This window comes from Phascolarctos cinereus, unplaced genomic scaffold (assembly GCF_003287225.1).
Source record: "Phascolarctos cinereus isolate Bilbo 61053 unplaced genomic scaffold, phaCin_HiC Scaffold_3;HRSCAF=262, whole genome shotgun sequence".
Classification (NCBI taxonomy): domain Eukaryota; kingdom Metazoa; phylum Chordata; class Mammalia; order Diprotodontia; family Phascolarctidae; genus Phascolarctos; species Phascolarctos cinereus.
This window is the reverse complement of record NW_027555736.1, coordinates 155551419-155574628: the sequence shown is the minus strand read 5'-3', so window position 1 is coordinate 155574628 and position 23210 is coordinate 155551419.

The window sequence follows — 23210 nt, the reverse complement described above, 5'->3', positions numbered from 1 at the left end:
GTTCTCTGAGGTTCCTTAGAGGACTCCATATGAGATTCTGTGATTTGATTAATACACTTTTCTTTGGGGCTAATTAAACGAACAAACAAACAAACTTGCAGGTAGCTATCACTCCTGATTCCCAATGATGAGACCTTCTAGGGGCAATGGAATTTCTTTCCAAATCTACATGTCTAAAACATAGGGGGGAGTCGATTCATTTTCCAGTGAATTAGAGTAATGCCAATAAAGCTTATCCAAGTCTGCAATATGTAGGCTCACATGGGCCAAACTTTTGAAGATTCTGAGGCCTTTTCTCCTTCTCCGTAGCAGATTCCACACAGCTGCAAGCTACCCAGCTGTTATCAACTCTACTGTCATTATCAATGGGAAGTTCTCTCTTGATTCTGTTTCAGCCACTTCAGGGGAAAGTGAGAAATAAAGACTTTGTGCTGGAAGATAAAGGGACTGCAGTGGAGGATAAGGAAAATGATCTATTCTCAGTTCCTGGGCTTCCACGATTTGGACAATCCACATACTGAGGAGTGTGTCTACAATGCCTCTTCTGCCCATTTCACCCTGAAGGTCAGGTTCATACTGGTTCATGTGAAGACCCAGAAAAGAAACAAGCTTGGGATGGCAGGCAGAAAGAGACCATAATTACACATGCAGAATGAAGTAGACGCTGAGGCAAATCTGGGTAATTTAAGGGGATTCTGGTTATTGCCACAGAATGACTAAACAGTTTCCTTCTGATTGTTTTTGTTCATCATTTCCACCTATCCAAACTCCCTCTTTCCTTTAAGGGACAATACTACTTCCAGGATTGCCCCATCCTGAAGTTCTATAGCAATCTGGTTTTTTTTAATGTAAGTAGCATTTTATTCTTTTCCAATTACACGTAAAGGCAATTTTCAACATTCATTTTCTAAAATAAATATATTTTTAGTTTTCAACATTCACTTCCATAAGATTTTGAGTTTCAAATTTTCTCCCTATCTCTCCTCTCCTCCACCCTAAGATGGCATGTAAATTGATGTAACCTATTTTCACATTAGTCATGTTGTAAAGAAGAACTGATCAGAACCAATGGGAAAAACCATGAGAAAGGAGAAAAGAGAAAGAGAGAGAGAGAGAGAGAGAGAGAGAGAGAGAGAGAGAGAGAGAGAGAGAGAGAGAGAGAGAGAGGAAGGAAATAATATGCTTCAATCTGCATTCAGACTCCATAGTGCTTTTTCTGGATGTGGATAGCATTTTGCATCATGAGTCTTTTGGAATTGTCTTAGATCCTTGCATTGCTATGAAGAGCTAAGTCTATTAAAGTTAGTCATCGTACAATGTGGCTGTTACTGTGTACAATGTTCTCCTAGTTCTGCTCACTTCATTCAGCATCAGTTCATATAAGTTTTTTCAGGTTTTTCTGAAGACAACCTGCTCATTATTTCTTATAGCACAATAGTATTCCATTGCATTCTTGTATGTAATACAACTTATTCAGCCATTCGCCAATTGATGGGCATCCCCCCAATTTTCAATTTTTTGCCACCACAAAAAGAGCTGCTATAAATATTTTTGTACACGTGGGTCCTTTTCCTATTTGTATAATCTCTTTGGGATACAGACCTAGAAGTCATATTGCTGGGTCAAAGGGTATGAACAGTTTTATAGCCCTTTGGGCATAGTTCTAAATTGCTCTCCAGAATTCAACATTCATTTTTTATAAGATTTCGAGTTCCAATTTTTCTCCCTCCTTCCCTTCCTTCCCCCTCCCCAAGAAGGTAAGCAATCTGATATAGATTATATATATGTGCAGTCATGTAAAACATATTTCCACATTAGTCATGTTGTGAAAGAAAAAAACAGAGCAAAAGAAAAAAACCATGAAAGAAACAAAGAAAGTGAAAATAGTATGCTTTGATCTGCATTCAGATTTCATCAGTTCTTTCCTTGGATGTGGATAGCATTTTCCAACATGGGTCTTTTGGAATTGTCTTGGATCATTGTATTGCTGAAAAGAGCTAAGTCAATCATAATTGATCATCATACCATGTGGCTGTTACTGTGTAGAATGTTCTGGTTCTGCTCATTTCACTCAGCACCATGAATTTCCATAGTAATCTGTACCACTCATTATTATTCTTTATCTGTACAACACCACTGTCTTATATTGGTGTTTCCTTAATGTACAAATGTCTTTTTTCCTCTTTGGGATCTTGATCTCCTGAAGGACAGGGATTATTTCTTATGCTTCTTTTATGTTTTTGGGGAGGAGGTAGTGATCAGGAAATCCTCCCCACTTCCATCAGTTTATTTTCCCTCCACTAACAACTGACAAAATTTCAGAAGGTAAGGGTCAGGTAGGTATTAAGGCTTTAAACAGAATGCAAAGAATTGTCTATACTCTGTTATCTCTTTATAAGATGTGTTTGTTGTTGTTTGGTAGTTTCAGCTGTATCCAACCCTTTTGGGCTTTTCTTGGAAAGATACCAGAATGATTTGCCAATTTCTTCTCCAGTTCATTTCACAGATGAGAAAACTAAGGCAAACAGGGTTAAGTGACTTGCCTACGGTCAAACTGCTATTAAGTGCCTGAGGTCAGATTTGAATCCGGGAAGATGAGTTTTCCTGACTTCAGGCTGGCCACTCTATCCACTATGCTACCTATCTGCCTCTACTGCACCACCTAGTCACTCTTATGAGATGTGACATTTCTTCAATCAAGCTCAATGAAATTCGAGGACATTGGCTGGCTGCAGGATTGGCCATGGTCCTGGTGGCCCTTTAAAAAGCAAAATGCTCTCTAGGAAATAGGTTGAGGAAGAAAACACTTTTAGGAGGATAACCTATGGCATCAAAGAACAGAGCTATCTATAACTCTTGCAAAAGTAATCATTCTTTCTTTGGGGGGAGGGAGGGAAAGAGTAGTAATGCCCCTTCAACCATGGTGTCTTACAGCAGAGCTACATGCCTAGTGGGAGATACCATGCCCAACAGAGAACAGGCTCAGTCAGTCAAGGCAGGAGACAGCTCTGAGGAGTACTGATTCTGTGAGTTGAGAAGAGAGTAGACTTTGGCCATTGGGAGGAACAAGGCCCAGGGAGTCCCACTAAGTGACCTGCTCAACAGAGACACTGTGATAAGGGAGAGCAGATGAAGACCCATGAGAAGGAGAAGAATATTAGGGTCCTGTACTGTTAGAGGACTTGAGTTCCCTGGATCATGTATCCTCACAGTGTGTACTTCTCTACTAGTATGTTTCGTGTCTATGCTGTCTCTTCACATTGATTCTATATGTATTAGTGGGAGAAGAGGGCCCCAGATTTAGGGGGAAAATATTTTGTTACTCTTACCTATGGTTCATCATTTCATAAAATACTTTTGATTTGGCTAATTATATCTACTGGATAGCCATTAAAAGAAAGTGGGGCTATTATTTTAGGAGTATATATATTCATACAGTATCTGACCCTGGGAACCCCACAGGGGACACAATCTCTGAGTACCATTTGGGGGAATAGCTCCCAGAAAGGCAATTGCATTAATATCCCCAGGGTTCCTAATATAGTTGAAGGCACATATTTTGGTATGCGGTCAAGATAACTTGCTGGTCATAGCAAACACCCTTTTTCCAACAATCCAAAAAGTGACTCTATACATGGACATCACCAAATGGTCACTATAGAAGTCAGATTGATTATATACTTTGTAGCCAAAGGTGGAAAAGCTCTATACAGTCTGTTAAAACAAGACCTGGAGCTGATTGTGGCTCAGATCATGAGTTTCTTATTGCAAAATTCAGACTTAAATTGGAAAAAGTAAGGATAACCATCAGACTTATAGGTATGACCTAAACAACATCCCTTATGAATATGAAGTGAAAGTGATGGATAGATATAAGGTATTAGATCTGCTAGCCAGAGTGCCTAAAGAACTATGGATAGAAGTTCGCAATATTGTACAGGAGGCAGCAACAACAACAACAAAAAACATTACAAAGAAAAAGAAGAGCAAGAAAGCAAAATGCCTGTCTGGCAAGGCTTTACAAATAGCTGAGGAAACAAGAAAAGGGAAAGGGAAAGTAGAAAGGGAAAGATATGCCCAAATGAGTGCAGAATTCCAGGGAATCGCAAGGAAAGAGAAGAAGGTTTTCTTAAATGAGCAATGCAAAGGAATAGAAGAAAATAATAGAATGAGAAAGAAAAGAGATCTCTTCAGCAAAATTAGAGATATCAAGGGAATATTTCATGCAAAAAAGACCATGATAAAAGACAAAAATGGTACAGACTTAACAGAAACGATTAAGAAGAGGTGACAGGAATACATAAAAGAACTATACAAGAAAGATCTTAACATCACTGATAATGGTGATGGTGTGGTTACTGATCTAGAGCCAGATATCTTGGAGAATGAAGTCAAGTGTGCCTTAAAAAGCATTGCTCACATTAGGCTAGTGGAGGTAATGGAATTCCAGATGAGCCATTTAAAATCCTAAAAGATGATGCTGGTAAAGTGCTGCAATATGCCAGGAAATTTGGAAAACTCAACAGTGGCCACTGGATTGGAAAAGATCAGTTTATGTCCTAATCCTAAAGAAGGGCAATGCTGAAAAATGTTTAGACTACCAAACAATTGAGTTCATTTCACACATCAGCAAGGTTATGCCTTAGATTCTGCAAGATAGGCTTCAGCAATATATGAACTGAGAATAACCAGAAGAGAAGACTAGATTTTGAAGAGCCAGAGGAACTAGAGACCAAATTGCCAACATTCACTGGATTACAGAGAAAGCAAAGTAGTTTCAGGAGAAAAAAAAATCTACTTCTGCTGCATTGACTGCATAAAGCCTTTGACTGTGTGGATCATAACAAAATATAGCAAGTCCTCAAAGAGACGGGAGTATCAGATCATCTTACTTGTCTCCTGAGGAACCTGTATGGGGGTCAAGAAGCAACAATTAGAATGAACATGAACAACTGATTGTTTTAAGATTGGAAAAGGAATATGACAAGGCTGTATATTGCCACTTTATTTATTTAATTTATATGCATCACATGAAATGACAGGCTACGTGAATCAAAAGCCAGAATTAAGGCTTCTGGGAGAAATATCAATAATCTCAAATATGCAAGCAATACCAGTCTGATGGCAGAAAGTGAAGAAGAATTAAGAAGCCTTTTAGTGAGACTGAAAGAAGAAAGTGTAAAATTTGGCTTGAAGTTTAACATCACCAAAAAAATAAAACTAAGATTTTGGCAACTGGTCCCATCACTTATTGGCAAATAGAGAGAGAAGGAATGGAAACAGTGTCAAATTTTATATTCTTAGGTTCAAAGATCACTGCATATGGTGACTGCAGCCATAAAATTAAAATACACTTGTTCCTTGGAAGGAAAGCTATGGCAAATCTGGACAGCATACTAAAAAGCAGAGGTATCGCTTTGCTGACAAAGGCTGATATAGTCAAAGCCATGTTTTTGTTTTGTTTTGTTTTGTTTTGTTTTAGTAGCACGCATGGCTGTGAGAGTTGGACTATAAGGAAAGCTGAGTGCTGCAGAACTGATGCTTTCAAACAGTGGTGCTGGAGAATCCTTTGGACAGCAAGGAGATCAAATCAGTCAATACTTAAATTAATTCAGGCCATTCACTGGAAAGTCAAACACTGAAGCTGAAGCTTAAATACTTTGGCCACATAATGAGAAGACAGGACTCACTGGAAAAGGCCCTGATGTTGGAAAGATTGAAGGCAAAAGGAAAAGGAGATGGATAGATAGTGTCATGGAAGCAATGAACAGGAGCTTGGACAAACTCCAAGACATAGTGGAGGATAAGAAGGCTATGGTCTATGGGATTCCGAAGAGTCAGACATGACTGAATGATGAACAACGATAACAATGACAACAAAATTTGGTGGATAACACCTGTATTGATTCCTCCAGTTGTGGGTTTTCCTCATTCTCTTCCCTGCTAAAATTAGTATATATAAAAATGTGTGTATATGTTTATATATGTATATATACATACACTGTGCATATATACATACATTATATATAGTTAATACCACAATTAGTATATTTCTGTATGCTATATATTCTACTGTAATAATGCTACATTATAATGTTATAGTGCTGAGTACTATTATCTCATTGAGGGCGCTGGACTAAATATTCCGTCTAGCTTTGGGTCTGTGATTCTATGATATGTATGCACGCTGTTTCTCTCTAGGAGAATGTAAACTCCCCAAGGACAGGGAGTGCTTCATTTTTGTTTTTGAATCCTAAGCTTCTAGCACAAGGCGTGAATATTTGTTGAATTGAATTGAGTGAGGGGGAGTAAAGAATTACATTTAAATATAATTTCCAAATACTTCAGAAAGAAGAAACAACACCATTGTTAATTTTATATTATAGAAACTATGGTTTTTTTATATTTGGTATATTATAGTATACTAAAGGTAATGAAATGACAGAATATAAGTTAGAGTACTTTAAAGGTGAAGGAAATCAGTTAAGATTCACTTATTGACTTTGCAATGTATTCAAAGTTGCCTCGGGGAGCTTTTCATTTTCTTTAGCTGGTGGAGCCCAGGACCAAGTTTTTCATCCTTTGCAGTTGCTGGCTCATTTTTGCTGAGGTGAGTGAGATGTGGTTGAATTCATTCTGTATCCTGACAAAGGCCAGTCTTGCCAATGCGTGGAGCCACATGTTTATTTTACATCAATTAGACCCTCCCAGGCTCCTTTTCAGACAGGCCAATTCATCAGGCTACCTTGTGTAGAGGCTCCTGTTCCACACATGCTCACATCATGTGCTTAGAAACACAACTGAAAAAATCTTCCCATACCCTGGTTTATCTTGATGGACGGTATAGAATAGTGGAAAAGGGTATTTGGGGTCAGAAGCAACCAAAGTATGAATCCTGTGTGTGACACTGCCCGTATGACTGCTGGCAAGTCCCTTCACATGTCGGAGCCTGTTTCTTTATACGTAAAATGGGGACAAGAATACTTGTAGTACCTATATCACAGGAATCTTTTAGAGGTCAAATGAGATGACATATATGTTACAAATGAATGGCTTCTGTTGACTTTCTCCCACAATACAGATCCTAACCTGTCTATGACTCAGTAGATAGAGTGAGGTCCTGATTAATGAGAATAACAAATCCCCTGAAGTGGTGGTATTATTTGAATTTGTAGTGCATATTTCCATTGGGCTGGGAGCAATTATCATATTTTACATAATTATAACTTCAAATAGTGAGAATTTGACTACATGCAACCACTTCAGGGGGATTCATTATTCACATTAATCAGGACCTAGCTGTAAGTCTTATGGAGTTCCATGAGACATACAAAAGTTGCCCAGGGTAACACAATAAGTTTCACAGGCAAGATTTGAAAATAACTTCACTCCCAACTCTCCACTCACTACATCATGCTGCTTCCTATGTATGTAAACTGCTTGGTTATCTATTTTTTTCTGGACATGTGACATAGGTACTGGTAAAGGGAACTCCCAGGGAGGAAATTCCTTCCACCACTGCTGAAAGTCTTAAAGTCAGTTGAGGCAATAAGAGGTCACAGCTAGTATGGTCAGAGACAAGACTTAAATCCTGTTATTCCTAACTCTGAGACCAGATCTTGATCCATTGTGCCAGTTTGGCTCTTGTTGTAAATCTTATTCTGCTGTTCAGTCATTTTTCAGTAATATCCAACTCTTCGTGACCCCCATTTAGGGTTTTCTTGGCAAAGATACTGGAGTGGTTTGCCATTTCCTTCTCCAGCTCATTTTATAGATGAGGGAATTGAGGCAAACAGTTTAAGTGACTTGCCCAGGGTGACACTGCTAATAAATGTCAAGGCCAGATATGAACTGGAAGATGAGTCTTCCTGACTCCAGGTCTAGCACTTTATCCACTGTACTATCTCTCTACCTATAAATTTTATGGTAGATATAAATATCATTATTTTGTTGGAAGGTCAATATCTGTTAGAGGTCATAGGTTTATGGGTCTAGAAATGGGAAGGACTGTCTAGTTCAACTTCCTCATTTTATAATTGAGGAAGTTAGGAATTATAGGGGTGAAGTGTAAAGGACATAGTAGGTATCCTTCAAACATCAGGTTACCCCACAAAAAATTGTGATTTTGCTCTTCTGGGATTTATTTCCCTACCCCTTTCTTGATTCCCACCACTGACTTTAATTTATCAGCTGAGACTGGATATAATGCATTCCTGTATATTTGTTTGCTTGCCCTGCTGTTATGCTTCTATTTTTTTTACCTCATTCTACTATCAAATAATAAAAACAAGTAAGTTTTAAAGTTTAGAAGTGTTTTGTTGATCCTTATGACAACCCTAGTACAAGTATTATTATCCCTCTTTTATGGATGAGGAAAATGAGGCTCAGAGAGGTTAACTCAACCAATAAGTAGTTGAGACAGGATTCAAACTTGGATTTCATGCCTCTAGGTCTTGTGTTGTTTTCCATTAGACTCAACTTCCTGCCATGTGCAAATTGTCCAAAGAGGAATGACCAATACATTTATTAACTGATTAAATGAATGCCTTTTAAAATGGAAAATATGGTAGCATTAGGCAGGTAGGTGGCACAGTGGGTAGAGTGCCAGGACTGGAGTTGGGAGGACTTATCTTCCTCAGTCCAAATCTGAGGCAAGTCACTTAACCCTGTTTGCCTCAGTTTCCTCATCTATAAAATGAGCTGGAGAAGAAAATGGCAAACCACTCCAGTATTTTTACCAAAAAACCCCCCAAATGGGGTCATGAAGAAGCAGACATGACTGAAAAACAAATGAACAACAACAATATGGTAGCATTAAAATATAAAGCAGTCACTTACCCAAACCCTGAGATACATACCTTGACTTTTCTCCTCCTGTTTTTGGAATCTGTCAGTCAATAAACAATTATCAAGTGCCTACTATGTGCCAATATAGCATAGATGTAGAACTAGAAGAGACTTCAGAGGCCACTAAGTTCAACCCCTGCACTTTACAGATGAGGAACTGAGGCCCAGGAGAGTTAAATGATCCACAAAGGTAGTATGCCTCAGAGACAACATTTGAACCCAGCTCTTTAATTCTGAGGCAAATGTTCTTTCCATTACAGCATAATGCCACAACTTTGTTAGGGTTGAAAGGGACCATCAATACCTAATCCAACCATCTCATTTTACAGATGAAGAGACCTGCCTAAGGCAACATAGTTAGTAATTTGCAGAGCTAGGACTACATATAACCTGGGTCTTCTGACTACTCATTCTATTCCCCTGAGCCCTATGGTCATGGCTGGGAACCTGAACTTTTATATACCCTTTGACTTATCATTTCACATCCTCTCATAACCTCTGAATTAGGATAGGGGTTTGGGAAGGTATGACTGGATTCAGTCCCAAGATACTGTAGACTTATTTTTCAAATCCTCTAGTGGGAATGAGGCTTTGTTCAGAAACTACTTCTTTAGAGTCAGCTCCTAGTTCCCATCCAGAGAACGTCTTCTTTTAGATTGATTATGTTACTAGGTCATGAGTATGTAGGCAATAAGTAAAGGTTACTTGCCATGCAAACTCTTTTCTCCTGGACCTGGACCATTACTGACTTGTAGTTAGGTATACTAAGTAGAATTTAGTGTAAAAAGACTTGGAGTATGTGTGCACACAATTGCAACTAGGGCAGGGTAACTGGGACTTTGTTCCAAGGTCCTGAAATTTAGAAGGCACTTATAATCATCATTTCTAATCTTGAATTAGCACAGAAAAAAAAAATGTTTTTAGCACCTAGTTAGCAAGAATTTTCTAAAATTGCAAGTTACCTGATTATACATGCTTATGCATTCTCTTCCTACTCTTAGTAGTTAAAACCGGGACCAGTTATATTCCATTTCCCCCAACCCCCTCTGTAGCCTCCTCAGTGGTAGCCTCAAGGTATCTGTCTTATAGTTTCCGCTGCCACCACCCTGTCTCAAATTAATTGAATACATTTCATGTTACAAAAAAGGTTAATTAAAGCTTGATCTTTATGTGTATGTACTGAGAACCTGGGAAGGGGAATTGGATTAGGCTTTTTACCAAGAGATTGGTCAGGGCCAAAGGTGTAGGGATTGGTAGATCTAGTGGTTTGAGAATGACTCACCCAATTGACCTATTACGTGAAGTTGGAGAAGAGGGAAGAAGGTGCTTGCCAGATTCTCAAATATTTCAGGACGATTATACTTGCGACTTTAAGTAAATAGCTTCCTGAAAGATTCTGGAAGATTTAAGGTTGGGGAAGATTTGCTAAGACTAATTATAGTGAGTGTTGCTGGGGAAATATTCAGATGTGTTATTGTATGTGTCATTATGTTTGTGTGTGCATGTGTGTGTTGGAGGGAGGAGAATTAGTTCACTTTTTGAATAGGGCCTGAATTATTATTTTTTAAATTTTATTTCTATCTTGTTTTACATTGCTGGGATTTCCCTTCGTATCCTTCTTCTTTCTCTGGTCCAGAGAGTTATCCATGATAATAAAGAATTTTTAAAAAGGAAGAAGAGAAAAACAATGAGCAAAATTGATTAACCCACTAAAAAATCTGATGTTATATTCAATGTTCCATATCTGTGGACCCTGACCTCTGCAAAGGAGCAGGGGAGGTATCTTCCCATACATCTTTTTGGGGGCCAAACTTGTTCTGTATAATTTAACACTTTATTTTGATCATTTGTTAGTTGTGCTTTCCGTTTACATTGTTGTAATCATTTTGTATAATAGCTAACATTTCTATAGCACTTTAATGTTTACGAAGTGCTATACATCTATTATCTTTGTACATCTGCATATCTGTATTGTTCTTCACAACGACCTTGTGAAGTAGAAACTGTTTTTATCCCCATTTTACAGGTGAAGAAACTGAGGCTTCAGAGAAGTGACTTGGTAGTGTCTGAGGCAGGATTTGAACTCAGGTCTTCCCTTTTCCAAGTCCACCACTCTATCGACTCTGCTTATTTATTTTGCATCAGTTCATGTAAACCTCTCCTTATTGTCTGCATTCATCATGTTCATTGTTTATTACAGTCCAGTAATATTGTATTACATTCAGGTGCCATTCCCCAATTGACAGGCACCTCCTTCACATGTCCTGAATTATTTTAAAAAATTCAGATAGAAATATCACCTTAAAACAATTTCCAAAAAGCAAACCAGAAAAGTCAGTTGAGGTCCTACAATGAGCATTGTCTATATGGCTCTTCCTAAATGTGTAGCCAGCCCACGTGAAAACAAATGCCCGGGAAACATTCAATTGATTTTTCCAATGCCTTAGCCAAGAAGACTTGACATCATTTCATTTAGGATGTAAGGGACAAAGTGATAACAAGGAAAATGGTTTTCATTTAGGTCTGGGACGAAGTCAAGAGGTGTGTATAAGAAGGCCATTTGCAAACTGCTGAAATGCTTGATGAAATGAGTGAGTCAATCCCTTGCTGTAATGAAGTTATTTCATCTTGTTAAGGGACGTCTTCATGTTTGACAAGTACCAGGGACTTTAATTGAAAATTACTTTGGGAGGCTTGCCAGACGTTACAAATTGAAAATATGAAAACTCTTCTCTTGGGTCAGGAAGGTAACAAGCACCATGTCAAATGTCATTACTGTGTATGCCTGCTAGGACTGTGCAGGTGGGAAGCTGAGTGTTGATTGCATATTTTAACCCAAGAATAATTTCCTGAATGGCAATTTGTTGCTTTATTTGATGAAACTGAGGTTTTCAACAGCAGTAAAATGCCATTTTTCCAGAACATATTTCCATGGGTTATGAAGATTGATTGTGCTGCTTAGTGAAAGATCTAGTATTTGGTTATTTAGACAATGATTTATTAAAAGAAAAAAATGTTAATGATTTCCAGTTAAAGACAATCTTGCACTGTGAACAGTGGTATTTAACTCAGCAGAGTTTTTAACTAACAGTGCTGAGAATTTGGGAGAAAGTCTAGAGCTAAAGCCCTATTTAGAATTTTTACCATTGGTCCATTCTTGGACCTGGTCACCCAGCTTCTCTGGCTTTCTGGAGTCTCTCCTCAAGTGACTCTATTGCAGAGCAAGTGAAACAAGAGGAAAATAGGAGGCAAGTAAAGGACATAATCACAGGTGTAAATGAGGCAACAAAGGATGGGGCAGAGTAAGTGAGAAGCAAAAAAGAATCATGGTGAGCCATAGTAAAGAGAACTTGGGGAAGGACAGAGAAAAATTACTGGATAAAGAAGGAAGGAAGATGGAAATGGAGAAAGAGAATGGGAAAAATAGGAAAGTCAAAGAAGGTGACTATATGGGAGTAAAGACCAAAAGAGAAGAGAAAAGAAATTCATCTTATGGCTCAGGTTTGGAGTCAGGCTTTTTAATAGTTCTGCTTTCAGCTTCTAACCTATCCTTTTGGTGATAGGAATTGATTCAGAGCCATAACTAGCAAGTGACATAAAAAGTTCCATCAAGTGATGCTTACTAGAGATGCTTACACCATTAGCTCAGTGTTACTACCAGTTGCTTCCAGGATCCTGAAAGACAACAAGTACTGTGAGTATTTCTTAAATTTTAGTGCCCTAGAGCAAAGCCTTCATTGTTCTACACTAGGTACTGATCCTAGTGGGGCAGACTGGCCAGTGCCATAATTAAATCAAAGTGGCAATGCTTTAGGAAGAACTGACATCCTTGTGGTGTAATATTATCTTTTCAAAGCATAGAAAAAATTACTCATTTATATAAATCATTACAATTTTGTTCCATTGGTTGAGGGACATTGCATACTAAAAGCCTGATGTCTTTTGATCCGTAAGACTAAAAGATTAGTTTATAAGATAAGCAGTCAGTTCTTAAAAGAATTGCAAAGCATTCACAGCAATGTGAAAGAATGCTCCAACTCACTAATAATAATAAAAAATGTAAATCAAAGCAACCCAGAGGTTTCACCTCACTCTTTGTAAGTTGGTAAAAACGATAAAAAAAAAATGACAATAGTCAGTGTTGGAGGGGTAGAGGAATGACTGGCACAGTAATACATCGTTGGTGGATCTATGGAATGGTACAATCATTTTGGAAAACATTTTGGAATTATGCAAATAAAGTGACTAAAATGTTTATATTCTTTGAAGCAGAGACTCTATTATTGGGCTTATGCCCTGAGGAAGCCAGCCATTGATAAGAAGAAAGTCCCCATATGTACCAAAATATTTATATCAGTATTTTTAGTGATAGCAAAGAATTAGAAACAAAGCAAATGCCCATTAACTGAAGAATGGATACACAAATTATTGTACATGAATGCAGTGAAATATTACTGTACTTCAAGAAATGTGATGAATATAGAGAGGCATGGAAAGATCTATTTGAACTGATACAAAGTATAGTAAGCAGAGCTAAAAAAACCCAACCCAATAAAAAGGGAAAGAACAATCACACATAAAAAAATTAAAAAAGAATGTAACAGATTCTAAAGATCAAGCATGACTTGAATGAAGAGACATAAGAGGATACCTCAAAACTACCCCTCTGTGGAGATGGGGGTCCACAAGTGGTTGTTACATAATGCATAGGTTTTGAACTTTTCCAGTGCATTAATCTGTTGTGCTGATTTTTTCCCTCTTCTTTTTATTTGTTAATCTGTCTTTAAAAAATACTATTTGTTATATGAGATGACTCTTTGGGAGGGGGAGATGGAAGGATTCTGGGGATAACTGATTATTACTAAAACAGAAAGGATCAACAACAAAAAAATTAAAGCCTTGTTATTTCAAAGACTTGTTCTTTCTGATGTAAATCATAGGTCAACAGTCAATAAACATTGTGCCTCCCCCCTCCACACACACACACACACACACACACACACACACACACACACACACACACATGCTAACTAAGCATTAGGAATACAAATATGAAAGAAGAAAAACAGTTCAGGGAATTTACAGTGTAATGAAGGGAGACAATACACAAAAGAAAGCTAAAGAAGACTGAGTTGTGGAGGGGGTTAGAAGGAAAGGTACTACCTCATGGGGAATGGTGAAGAAGTCAGCTACAGGAATGTAGTAGTATATCCAAGTGAGACTCATCTTTCTCAGTTCAAATCCAACCTCAGACACTTACTAGATGTGTGACCCTGGGCAGGTCACTTACCTTTGTTTGCTTCAGTTTCCTCTTCTGTAAAATGAGCAGGAGAAGGAAATGACTAACCATTCTAGTATCTTTGCCAAGAAAACCCTAAAAGGGGTCATAAAGAATCAGACATGACTGAATAATGACCTAACAGCTGACCATATAGATTTAGAGTTGGAAAGGACCTTAGAGGTAATTGAGTTTAATATCAGCCCCTCTCATTTTACAGATGAGGAAACCCAGAAAGGTTAGCTAAACTTGCTCAAGGTCACACAGATAGTAAGAACTAGCACTGTGGATACACCTGAGTGTATTGGTACGTTGGAGAAAGATTAGGTCCCCATTGAAGTGGAGTAGAATAATTGTTTGTTTTACTTAGGGCAATTAAAAAACAGAGCAGTTTGGTGGTACAGTGGATAGAGTACCCTGCTTGGAGTCAGGAAGACTCATCTTCCTGAGTTTAAGTCTGGCCTCAGACACTTACTAGCTGTGTGACCCTGGGCAAGTAACTTAACCCTGTTTGCCTCAGTTTCCTCATCTGTAAAATGAGCTGGAGAAGGAAATGGCAAACCACCCCAGTATCTCTGCCAAGAAAACCCCAAATGTGGTCACAAAGAATTGGACACAACTGAAAAAAAGACCGAACAACAATAAAAGAAACAACTCACATTTGGCAGGATGATAAAGTCATAAGAGTGATAGAAATAGAGTCAAAGGACCTTGGTTCAAATCTTGCCTCTTCTACTTACTGTCTGTGTGATCCTGGACAAGTCATTGATTTACCCTTTCTCAGTTTGTTTCTCTCTCTGTAAAATGATTGGTTGGATTGAATGACTTCTGAAGGCCCTTCCAGCTCTGAATCTTTGACCCCACTTTATAAATGAGGAAACTGAAATTCAGAGAGGTTAAGAAGGTTATCCAGAGTCTGACATAGCTAATATAAGTGTCAGAGCAAGGATTAGCCTATAGGAAAAGATCTGCCTAGTTTTCAACTTTTGTCTACCATGAACAGCTCTGTTATAAATATTTTTGTGCAGACAGATCCTTTCCCTCTTTCTTTAATTTCTTTGGGGATATAGACCCAGTAATGGTTATGTTTGACTCAAGGGGTATGCATAACTTAATAACTTTTGGGGCACAGTTGCCGATTGCTTTCTAGAAAGGTTAGACCACTGCACGTAACTCCACCAAGAGCACACTAATATACCTGTTTTCCCACAACCCCTCCAATATCTGTCATTTTCTTCTTTAGTCATCTTTGCTAGTCATCTACTAGATGCGAAGTTATATACATTTCCTTAATTATTAGTGATTTGGAGCATTTAAAATATAATTGTTGATAGCTTGGATTTCTTCCTCTGAGCATTGCCTGTTCATATCCTTTGATCATTTATCTACTGAGGAATAGCTCTTAGTCTTATAAATTTGAAGTGGTTCTATACACACACACAAACACACACACACACACACACACACACACACACAAAGAGCTTGAATGTGATACTTTTATTGGAAAAATTCACTGCAAAGATTTTTCCCACATACCTGTTTCCCTTTTAGTTTTAAGTGCATTAGATTTGTTTATGCAAAACCTTTTAAATTTTATATAATCAAAATAATCCTTTTTATCTTGTATCATCTTATCTTTCACATTTTTAGTCATGGAGTCTTCTCCTATCCATGGGTCTGATTTCTTCTTTACTCCTCAATTTGTTTAGGAGATAACCTTTTATATCTGGGTGATTTATCCATTTAGAGCTTATCTTATGTATGATGTAAAGTGTTAGTCTAAATTGGCTTTCTGCCAGACCACTGTCCAGTTTTCCTCTGAAATTTTTTTTTGTCAAATGATAAGTCCTTTCCCCAGTAATTGGAATCTTTAGGGTTGTTGGATATTATGCTACAGTTTATTTACTTCTGTGTTATGGACCTCATATATCTCATTGATCTATCTCTTTTTTTAATTAGTACCTATTGTTGTTGTTCATCCTTCATTCTTGAAGAGGATCGGTGACACAAGGAGGAGGATGTCTTAACTTGCAAGTGAATCGGATTTAAGTGAGGCAGAGCTGGGCAGAGTCATCAGCCTCATTCTCTCCTCCGTCATTGGAGTCCAGTGACAAGACATAGATCAAGATGACTGGAGATGGCCCCAGAAGCAGTGGGAGCCCTTGGCCTTTTGATAAGCCAAGGTCTTTCCCAGGTCTCAGTTTGTGTGAGGCAATGCCCATTTAATAATTACAGGCTAGGTACTAGTATATACAATACATATATACATATAGACATATAAACACATATGTCTATATAGATATGCATATCTATTCATAGATATATTTGTATATCTGTATATATGTATATACATCAAGAGTGATAATTATATATGTATATGTGTACATACACATACACACATTTAGGTGTGTATGTATATATATATATATATATATATATATATATGGTCTACCCTACCCAAATGTATATCAGAGTCTGATAATACTAATTTTTTATCCTCTTTTGTTTGTCTATTGTGTATAGCCAGAACGATCTCTTTTACATTACTGTGAATTTCACTGAGGAGGGTTTTTTGTTTTTGGGGTTTTTGCTGTTCTAGGGCTTAATGAAATTAAACAATACCAACAGAGAATAGGGGTATTTGACAAACTTCACCATCAACATGGAGTCTTTCTTTTGTTTTTGCAGGCTCGCTCTAGAATGAACTTGGAGGAAGACTTAGGCCTGGGTCCTAATCTTGAATCTTCCATTTACTATCTGTGTGACATTGAGTAACTCCTTTCATCTCTCTGGTGCTCCTATATAAAATGAGGGGGTTAAACTAAATGACCCTCATACTTTTTTCCAAGCTCTAAAGCTATGACTCTGTGATCTGTGGACATCATCCATGACAATGGTGAATATCTTGGATGAACATTCTTTATACTTTGATTGAAATCTAATCATTTTACCTCTATGAAACTCAATTTCCTCATGCTTAGAAGAGGAATAACCATACCTACCTCAGAGCTTTGTTGGGTGATCAAATGAGATCATGTGGAAATAATTTGACAAATATTAAATGTTACGCAAACAACATCTATTTATGCCCCTGTGAGAGTCTTTGGAGAGCAATTATGGTTATATTTTGCTCCATCAAATCAAATGCTTTCTTTTTCTTTTCCTCCCTCCCCTCTCTTTTCTTCCCATCCTTTCCTCCCCCCCCTCCCTTCCATCCTTCCTTTTCAAATGCTTTCTTGAAATTCAGAAGAAGAGCTAATATTTACACAACACTTTAAAGTTAGCAAAATCTCTTATAGATATTATCTAATTTAATCTTCAGTTCCTCTCAGCCCTTCGTCGGGTGCCTCTTTTCAGGGTTGAGGAAAGCATAGAGAAGACCTGTATTTTTTTTGAACTGTATATTATTGGCCACTGTAACTCCAGTCAACAACAGGGGTTGCAGGCTTATAGCATATAATGTAGTTTAATTTTCCAGTCTTTCTGACAAATGCATGGCTTTAGAATCACTGAAGTTCCTTCTTCCCTCTGAGTCCCATGGCAATTTCTGTCCTGATGCCCTCCCATCCAGTACTTTCAAACAGTCATTCAGGATGTCCAGAACTTGCTCTTCACTCTCATTATAATATCATTTGCACAGTCCTCCTTCACATTCCTAGTTTAAACTTTTGGATGCCAGTCAGTCATTTGTAAACTCCTTTGTCAGCCTAGTAATGGTCTCACTGAGCTTGCCTCAGTTGTCCATGGTGTTATGCTGAGGTAGAGTCTGTTTATTCAGCATTCTTCTATCCTTCTGGGGCCTTCTCTTGACATCTGTTGTGTCTGCCTCTCCATTCTGTTTTCCCCTGTATTTCTTGAGATAAAATTCTTGGGAAAAATCTGAGGTGCTACATTCCTAAATGATAACATTGAAACTAACAGGTTACTAGGAAAATGATAGAGGCCCATCCCTGGGCTGAGGCCAACTGCTCTGCAAGGCTCTTTCCTTTAGCAACCTCCTACAAGTTTTTTTTTTTTAACTCTTTGGCTACCATGAACCATATAATAACCCTATGAGTTAGGCTTTGTAAGCATTGCTATCCCCATTTTAAAGACGAAGAATCTAAGGGTCAGAGAAGTTCAATGACTATCCAATGGCTGCATAATAAGTAGCAAGGGTAGGATTGAATTCAAGTTTTTCTTGATTCCAGTACTCTTTCCGCTATACTATTCTACCTCTCAATAAATTATAATTGCAGTAGGATTCCATGTTCTTATTATCATAGATTTAAGATGAGAGAACTTAGTGGTCATCTGAATCAACCTCCTCATTTTACAAAGAAGAAAACCAAGATACAACTTTTTCTTCCATGTGGCTTAGAGATTATGAATATTTGGTATGGCAACCTATCACTTTTACTTATCTATTAAATTTTTTTAAAATTTATGGATCAATGGCATATCAAGGTGATTGGGGAAACAGTTTTGTCTGTGTTAATGGTCTAGTTCTAGTATGATTTTTTTTGTTGAATTTTCCAGGATATCTGGAAATCTATATTTGTGGGAAGGGGATTTGTCATCTGTTAGTTTGTGAAAGATAAGACACCTTTAATGCATCGTTCTGGCATGTAGACCATGTCTTGATACATACTGATAGGTGCTCAAGTTTTACAACCCATAGGGCTGTTTGGTATTGTTCCTACTATTTCCTTGCATTATCAACATTAGTCACAGAGTTTGAGCTCCTAAAGAAACCCTTTCTATAATTTCTGGTAACAATTGCCTGATCCTTAATTGCCATAACTTCCCTTCTATTTCTATGAGCAAACCTGCAAGATTCAGCTATAATATAATGGGTAGCCAGGTGGCGCAGTGTATAGAGTAGTGGGTGTGGAGTCAGGAAGACCTGAGTTCAAACCCAGCCTCAGACACTGACCAGCTGTGTGACCCTGAGCAAGTCACTTAACCCTGTTTGCCTCAGTTTTCTCATCTGTACAATGATCTGGACAAGAAAATGGCAAATTACTCCAGTATCTTTACTCCAAATGGGGTAATGAAGAGTTGTAAATGACTGAACAACAGCAAATTATTATTATATGATTCTTCATCACTAGATCTCTTGAGAGGATTGAGATAGAAAAATTCAGAGAACAAGGGGCTGTCCTGTCATTCCATTATAGTTAATACTCTGTAGGCTATTGCACAGGTAGATAAAATGGCTACTTTTTGTAACTAAAAAAGAGTTTTGGGACATGAATTCATCTTTTGTAGACTTACTGAAAGCAGCTCAGGGCCATTCCAGTAGCTATCAAGACAACAGGGATGATATGTGCCTTGTCTCATTCCCATATGGTTTTAATTTTTTCCTCTTGATCTCTATTTCAAAAGCTTCTCATTCTATGTAGTTTGGAGATTATAAGGATTCAGTACGACATTTATTAAAAACAGTTTTTCTTAAATTTTTAAGGGTCCATGTTATGTCTAGGTGGTTGTGAATAACAATTCTGTCTACAAAATGTTCTATATGATTCCAGTACAATTTGTTTTTTTTTTGAATTCCCAAAATTAATTAGGGATTTATATTTGTAGTTTGGGGGATTTACTGTCCTTTCAATTGTGTCTGACTCTTTGCAACCATATTTGGGGTTTTCTTGGCAAAGTGGTTTGCCACTCCCTTCTCCAGCTTATTTTACAGGTGAGGAAACTGAGGCAAACAGGGTTAAGTGACTTGCTCAGCGTCACACAGCTAGTAAGTGTCTGAGCTCAGATTTGAACTCAGGAAAATGAGTCTTCTTGACTTTAAGCCTGCCACTCTATCCACTTCACCAACTAGTTGCCCTTTTAGTCTGTTAATTTATAAAACATCCAAACTTCTGGTGTGTAATCTTTGCCACCGCATTGTATTTTTCTAAGTACCTAGTAGATGCTAAGATCCCTTCTCTTCCCTTCCCTTCCCTTCCCTTCCCTTCCCTTCCTTTCCCTTCCCTTCCCTTCCCTTCCTTTCCCTTCCCTTCCCTTCCCTTCCCTTCCCTTCCCTTTCCTTTCCTTTTCTCCCCTTCCTTCCCCTTCCCCCTTCTTTCCTTCCTTCCTTCCTTCCTTCCTTCCTTCCTTCCTTCTTCCTTCCTTCCTTCCTTCCTTCCTTCCTTCCTTCCTTCCTTCCTTCCTTCCTTCCTTCCTTCCTTCCTTCCTTCCTTCCTTCCTTCCTTCCTTTTTTCTTTCTGTTGTTATTATCACTATCATTATCATTATGTGAAAACAGTGGTTAGAACACAGAACTTGTAGTCAGGAAGACCTTGGTTTCAATCATGCCTCGCATACTTAGTAGCCATGTGACCTAAAGCAAGTAACCACATCTCTGCACCTCTGTTTCCTTATCTATAAAATAGGGATAATGATAGCATTTAGTCCTATCTCATAGGACTGTTGTGAGGCTCAAGTGATATAAAGTATGCCAAGTGTTTTGCGAGATTAAAAGACTGTATAAATATAAACTATGATATTGTTGCTGTTGCAACTAAGAATCAATTTTGACATACTAGTAACCAATAATTTATATTGCTCACTTTTATCACCCTAATACTACATGTTAGTGAGCGCTTGTGGGAACACAGAGCCACCTGAATCACACAGTACGTCATGTAAGAAGATGCTCTGATGAAATGACCAAGAGATGAAAGAAAATACCAAGCATAACATGACCAGAGTGGTGGCTGATGTGGGTTTGTGCTTGCAAAGTGAGATAGCAGCAGCAGGCCACTCACAAAATCAAATCCCTGGGGAATTGGGAGTGGGGGTCAATCGTGAATGGGATTTTCTAGTCCCAGGGAAAGAAAAAAAAGGAATAAGATTAAGATTTTAAATAAACTATGGGGTGAAGAAGTAGGAAAAAAAATTAATGCTTGAATTGAATGAAAGAACACTGAGAGAAAGGGGTGAGCGTAAAATAGTCTCCTTCGTCACTCGAGTCAGGACCTAAGTATGGCAACATTTCCACCTGTGCTCCAGGTTCTGATTATGCCTGATTACCTTACTACCACCCACCCAGGCACCAAACTCCAGATATTTCAGGCTCATAAGAGCTAACCTCATCAAAGAAACACTGAATCTGTTACTGTCCAAGCACTAAAGTATTCCTTGATTTCCACCTCTGGCACTACAGATCTTGAAATTGTTTTTTCCCTTGAGTTCTCAGTCTTGAAATTGATGGATACCTCATTGAGCAATGGTTTACTTCAGATGAAGAGCCCTGTTCACAACCTCAAATATAACACTCAGCCCAACAAACCTCTGACACTGCCATGTTTTACAAAGAGGAGGCCAAATGGAAGCCTGTGAAGTGGGACTCTTTTCTTGCCAAGATGACGAGTGAGAGCTCAAACAGCCAGGTCTTTGGGTTCTGAGGGGATGCCAAATAGCATCTACAAGTGACTACTGCCAAGGACAACTCTCCATTTGTCTCTTCAAGGAGAAAGAAAAAATCACAAACACAAATGTTAAGAGGCAGAGTTAGTCACCCAGGGAACGAACAGAACATACCTTATTATTGCTTTGAGATGATCCCAAGGCAATTTCCTTAATTTCATACTTTGAATTCCTTTAGCATTCTTACATTTCCTTATTATTTTAATCTCCAGGGAGAAACCCAACCTCCTCTCAACACCCAAGGGTCTTATTTCCAAAGACTCTACTTACAGAGGGATCTTGCAACCTCCATCCAAATATTCTTTTACAAATTGTTCTTTTGGAAATCTTTCTCTCTCTTTTTGTAAAAGAATGTTTAATTTTACTATTAGCCATTTTGCCGAATATTTCCCTCAGGGTTTAGGCTCAACCATTTCATTTTATGTCTAAATGAAAATGAAGGGGAAGTTTCTTCTGGATTTTCTGTAGTGCATATCTTATTACTGAGGTAAAGGATCCTCTTTAAGAAATGAGAGGGCTTTATCAATTTCAGAGCACTAAGGACCATTTGATTGTACACGAGCTATAATGGGAATGTGTATTGAACAAAACTGAATCATTAGCCTGGAAGCTGGGCTTTTCAGTTTGAGTTCAGTTTGATGTTGTTAATATTAACATAATGAACTTGGAATCACCAATTCAAAAATTTGGAATATATTCTGTTTATATAGAGGCAGATTGGTCTAATAGATAGAACCCTCAGGCTTACAATCAGGAATGCTTGAGTCAGATCTTGACCTTCAGTAGAATACATACTCCTTGAAAATTGGGATTATCTGGGATTTATGTCTTTGTATCCTTAGTAACAGGCACATAGCACTCAAATGATCAAAGGTATTGGTGATCTCATTGATGTAAATACTTTTTCCAAAGAGGAAATTGATCAAAAAGTATAGTATTAGTAAATACCTACTATGTGTCAGGTATTGTGCTATCAGGAGTATGCTGGTAAATATTTAATAACTGGCTCTCTGAAAAAAAAAGTTGCTCATGACATGCTTTTAAGTTTAATCTGTATTATTAACATTTTCTCTATCATATTCATAAGTCTAGAGGTCAACAAAATAATAAGTCAAGTTCTGATTTGAAGCATTTGTTGATTTCTGAGGTATAAATGTTTACCTTGAGAATTTAACAATCCACGCTTGTAAGGAGTATGAGCAGGATCCAGCACATCTCTGTATCCTGTGTGCTGGAGATTCAAATACAAAAGTGAGATGGTCCTGCCCTCAAAGAGCTTATATTTTAATGGGAGGGGAGGGGAGGGACAACATGTTTACAGATGAACAAATGCAAGCTATAGTTATAGATATGTGTATGTGTGTGTGTGTGTGTGTGTGTGTGTGTGTGTGTACACACCACACACACACACACACACGCTAAACACAGTACCTTGAGGGAGAAGGACACTAACAATTAGGGAAACAAAGGCCTCTTGAATGAGGCAGCACATGAGACCAGCCTTCAAGCAAGCTTGAGATTTCAGTGGGGTGTCATTGAACAGGGTAAAACTCATCCATGGCTATCTACTCTATGCGCCTATTGTCTGTGTCCTGTCAGTTTCTTCAAGAGGGTCCATTCAATGTTCTAATGGCCTTCCACACCCTTTTGACAAAGAACCTTCTGACATAATGAATATACTAAT